Here is a 5,252-nt window from a genome sequence, read left to right on the forward strand (position 1 = left end):
CAAAACACTCCAGTATTTTTGCAAAAAAAAAGAAAACAAAAACCCAAATAGGGTCATGAAGACACAACTGAAAATGACTGAACCAAACCTTATCCTGTACAACTCCCTGGGTTTGGGGAGCATTGACAGTCAGGCCCAGGAGGGCTCAGCTGTCCAGCTAGGAATCTAGAAGGAGCCCTTGAAGATCATTTGGAGAGGGCAGCATTAAGTAGTGACTAGATCAGCCTGACTTGGAGTCAGGAAGTCTCAGGCAGCCCACCATGAAGGGGGCCCAAGGTTGGAGGAAGGCCCTTTACTATAGGGCTCATATGTGCCCTTCCACTCCATGATCAGTTCTGAAGTGGCAGCCCCCCTCCCACCAAGAGGTGGAAAGGGTGCTGGGCTAGGAATAGAATCCATAGACTCCAGTCCCTACATGACCTCTAGAAGGTACGAACTGGAAGGGGCCTTAGAGGTTATCTAGGCCACTCTATCATTTTACTGAGGTAGGAATAGAGGCCCAGGGTGGGGACTGACCCAAGGTCATGTAGTCAGAGAGACAAAAGATCGTAGAATATTAGAGCAAGAGGGACTGTAGAGGCTGCCTAATCATGGGATTTAGAGCTAGGAGGGCCCTCAGAGGTCATCTAGCCCAATCCCCTCATTTTGTAGATAAGGAAACTGAGACCCCCATCTGATGGAAAGTGACTTGCCCAAGGTCAAGTGGGTTGTAACAAGCAAAGCCGGGCTTTCATACCAATTGCCTGCTGGATGTCCCACATTGAAACCTTGAGCCAAGTTGCTTCTTTCCCTAAACCATGGCTTCATCTCTCAAGTAGGGATACTCATCCCTGTGTCACCTTCTTCAAAGGTGTATCTGAAGGGAATCACATTGTCATGCTTACAGTGTTAGGAAAAGCAAAGCGGGAGCTGTTACTATTGTTACTAGCTTTGATGGTTTTTTATCAGAAAGAACTCCCGTAGATCAATCCGGAAGGCACTGATTGAGCTCCTACTCAGTGTAGGATGTGTTGGACTGTGCTGGATTCTGGGGATACAGTGGCAAAGGTGAAATGGCTCCTGCCCTCAAGGGGCTTACATGCACAATTATACTTTGATGTACAATTTTGGGCATGTTGTCTCCCTCAGTAGAATGTGCATTCTTTGAGGTCAAGGACCCTATTTTTGCCTTTCCTTGGATCCCCAGCCCTTAGTCCAGTGCCCGGTCCATAGTAGGTGATTAATAAATGCTTGTTGTTGATTCAGGTTTTGAAGATAGCAGGGAGAACGACCTGAGGACCGGTAGCCACCAACCCCCAGGATTGGAATAGGGTGATCAGTTTCAATAGATTGAATTTCAGGGGAGAAGAGATTGCTGTCATTGGGGCTGGTTTGTGGTTCACCAGGAAGAGTTTGGGTCAAGGGCTCCATTGACTCTGGAAGCATGAGGGGAGGAGCTGGGGCCTCTCTCCACAGCCCGGGCCCCCTTCCATGGTGCCTGCCTTGGGGTGGAGGTCTCCTGGTTCCAGGCTGGGAGCCAGCCTCCACTCCCTCTGACTCAGCTTCATGGAGGGGTGGCCCATGTCCTCCCTACCCGGGGGCGCCCCCCCCCTCCACTTGCTCTAATGAGCTGGCTTTCGTGCAGAGGGGCTGAGAGAAGCAGCCCTACTTTGGATTCTCACGATGGGGAAGGCGGGGGTGGGGGGGAACACTTCTTCATGGATTATCTTCCAGGCAGCTGGATACGAGTAGTCCAGCCCAGATTCCTAATGATGGCCGCCCCCAGGTCTCTGCAGAATCCACACATCAGAGAACTCTCAGTTTGAGCGTTTAGGAAATAGAAAGCTACTTGATAAGCTTTTGGAGAGGGAGGGGCAAGGTCCAGAAGGATGCAGTGGTGCCAAGGACCCATAAGCCCCCATATTTGTATGCTTTGGGCCACATTCCTTCCTGTGAAGTAGGCGAGCCAGGGGCTATCAGCACCATTATACAGATGTGGAAATTGTGGCTCCTGCGGCAGGGTGGGGGGAGGATGATTTAAGAATTGCCAAATGTGAGAGTCTGAAGGGACCTTAGGTGCTCTCTTTCTCCTGGTAATCCAAAGCAGAACTGCCTTCCTCATCTGATTTCCACAGGAAAAACAAACAAGCAAACAAAAGGGGAATAACAAGTGAGTCATTAGAACAAATAAGACGCCTTTGAACAGGGACCATAGAGGCCGTCTAGATCAACTCATACCTGAACAGGAATCCCCTGCACCTCCAACATTAGCCCCTGCCAGGCCTTCACCCCCTCCCTCCTTCGTCTTCCTCCTCAGTCAGCCTCTTCCATTGTGAAACACTCCTGGTTCTTAAGAAATTCTTCCTTCCATTGAGTTGAAATCTGGCTCTGCCATTATAACCACTGAGAATGCCTCTGTCCCCTGGGGCCAAGCAGAGCAGGTCTGATCCCTCTCCCATGGGACAATCTCTCAAACACCTGAAAATAGCTCCCATTTTCCTCCCAAGGCTTCCTTAGGCTTCACATTCCTCCTCCTTCAACCTATTGTCCATCAGCCTCTTCTCCCTGATAGTCTTCTCTCTAGACCTCTGGGACACTGCTCCCTCCTGGTTTTCCTTCCTCCAGATCCCTTCTTTGCTAGATCTTCACCCTCTAATCGTGGGTGTCTCCCAAGGCTCTGTTTGGGGCCCTCTTCTCATTCTTTACCATCTCTCATCAGCTCCCATGGACTCAATTGTCATTTCTATGCAGATCATTCTCTTAGCTAGTTGCCCAGCCCTAATCTCTTTGCCGACCTACATTTTCCTGTCTCCAGCTGCCTATAAACTGTATGTCCCCTAGACATCTTAAACTCAATATTTCCCAAACTGAAATTCATTATCTTTTCCCCTACCCTAACTTCCCCATTATCATCAAGGATATCGCCACTCTTGCAGTCAACCACTCACAGCCAAGGTGTCGTCCTCAACTCATTCTCTCTCACTCTCCGTATCCAATGTGTTAACAAGTCTTGTTGTTTCTACCCTCACATCATCTCCTACATAGTCCCCTTCTCTCCTCTGACCCTATTACCATCCTAGTCCAGGCCCTTACCGTCCCACATTGAGATTATTGAAATAGCCTTCTGGTTGGAGTCTGCCTGCCTTGATTCTTTCTTCGCTCCATTCCATCCTTTGCTCAGCTATTAAATTGATCTTCCTAATGCTCAGGTCTGACTCTGTCAATCCCACCATCCAGTAAATTCCGGTGGCTCCCTATTACCCCAGGATCAAATATAAAATCTTCTACCTGGTTCATAACCTGGCCCCTTCCTACCTTTCAAGTCTTTGTACACTTATTCTCTTCCCTGTATCTTACAGTCCAGCTATTCTGGCCTCCTTTCTAGCCTTCACACATATGACCATCCATCTCTCCCTCCAGACATTTTCATTAGCTGTCCCTCAGGCCTAGAATTCTCTCCCTCCTGGATTCCTTGGTTTCCTTTAAGTCCCAGTTAAAGTCCCACCTGTTATTAGAAGTCTGTTCTGTTTCCCCTTAATGCTTCCCTCTATGGATTGTCTCTAATTTTTCCTGTAGATAGCAGGTGGTACAGTGGATAGAATGCTGGGCCTGGAATTAGGAAAACCTGAATTCAAATCTAGCCTCAGACACTTACTAGCTGTGTGATCTGGGCAAGTCACTTGACCCTATTTGCTTCATTTTTTTCATCTGTAAAATGATCTGGAGAGGGAAATTGTAAACCACTCTAGGATCTCTGCCAAGAAAACCACACATGGGGTCACAGAGAATCAGCTACTACTGAAAAAAGACTGAATGATAACAACTGTGAGGCTGAGCAAGTGTGGAGCCTTTCTGAGATTTCCTTTCCTCAGTTCTGTTCAGCACAGTTGTTTGTGTGTTGTTTTTGCCTTTAGGCCGAGCTCCTTGAGAGTGAGGACTGTTTTTGTTGTTATTGCCTCTCTTTGTAGCCCTTGTGCTTAGCACTGTGCCTGGACAAACTGGGTATGTAATAAATGTTTGTTGACCTGACTTGACTTGCTATATAGCACAAAGGTCCTTCCGGCCTGGTCACCCTGTTCTGGATGCCATCCAGCTTATCAATATCCTTTCTATAAATTAGTGCCTAGAACAGAACACAATACTCCACATGGAGTCTGACCATCTGGAGAGAACAGTAGGACTGCCATCTTCCTGGGTCTCAATGTCATGCCTCTTTTAATGCCACCTAAATGGCATTACTTTGTTGGACCACCATGCTATCATCTTGACTCAGATATACCTTGCAATCGACCAAAACCCCCAGATCTGTCATGTGAAACATGGCCTAGTCATTATCCTATAGTTGGGAAGTTGATTTTTTGAACCCAAGTTGCAGGACTTTACATTCATCCCCACTAATTTTCTACTTATCAGATCTGACCCACTGTTCTCGACTGTCCAGATGGTTTTTGGTATCTTGTACCGCTGTTACCATTAGTTCTCCCTCCCATCTTTGGATCTGCAGATTTGATAAGCCTGCCATCTCTGCCTTCATTCCTATCATTGATAAAAATATCAACCAGCACAGAGCTGGGGTTCAGCAGGAAAGCTTTGGGGACTTGGTTAGGAGAGGGTAGGGAGAAGGGCCTATCTTCCCCTGGGTCATGACCAGCTCTGACTAATGCCAATAAATGCATGGAAAGTGTGTGTAAGGAGAGGGTGAGGCATGATCAGGATGGAGCCAAAGAAGGGATGTGTGTGTCGGGGGGGCAGGAGGGGAGAGGCAAGCTTTGGAAGAGGAGCAGATATGATTCGAAAACCAGGGAGGGGCAGTGGTGGGAGGCTGTGTGGAAATAGTGAGCTAATTGTGGAGGATTCTGGGAAGGATGGGGAAATGGAGCACCAGGGAGAGGACAGTAGTTGTGGGGGAAAGAGGACCTGTGGCTTCATATAATAATAAAATGTTTCCTCTAGAGCTTCTCTAACATTAACTCATTTGATCCTCACAGAAACCCCATAAAGTGACTTGGGTGAGGTCACGTGTCTAGGAGGCTTAGTGCCGGAACTTGAACCTGAGTCTCTTGACTCTAGTATTCTTTCCCCTCCAAAATACTGGATTGGAGTCCTAGGTTTGAGTCCAGAGGCTGCCCATATAGTTTGTCGTTTATCCATCCTGGGTCTCAGTTTCCTTGTTTGTTGAAAATGAAGAGATTTGGACTGGCTAGCCTCTAAGGTCATCTAGCTGCCAACCTATGATGATCGAGACCCAGTTCGAGCCAATCTTTCCCCAGTCA

Source organism: Petaurus breviceps, unplaced genomic scaffold, assembly GCF_028583685.1.
Source record: "Petaurus breviceps papuanus isolate PSGF00001 unplaced genomic scaffold, PetGlider_PUasm1.0 267426, whole genome shotgun sequence".
Classification (NCBI taxonomy): domain Eukaryota; kingdom Metazoa; phylum Chordata; class Mammalia; order Diprotodontia; family Petauridae; genus Petaurus; species Petaurus breviceps.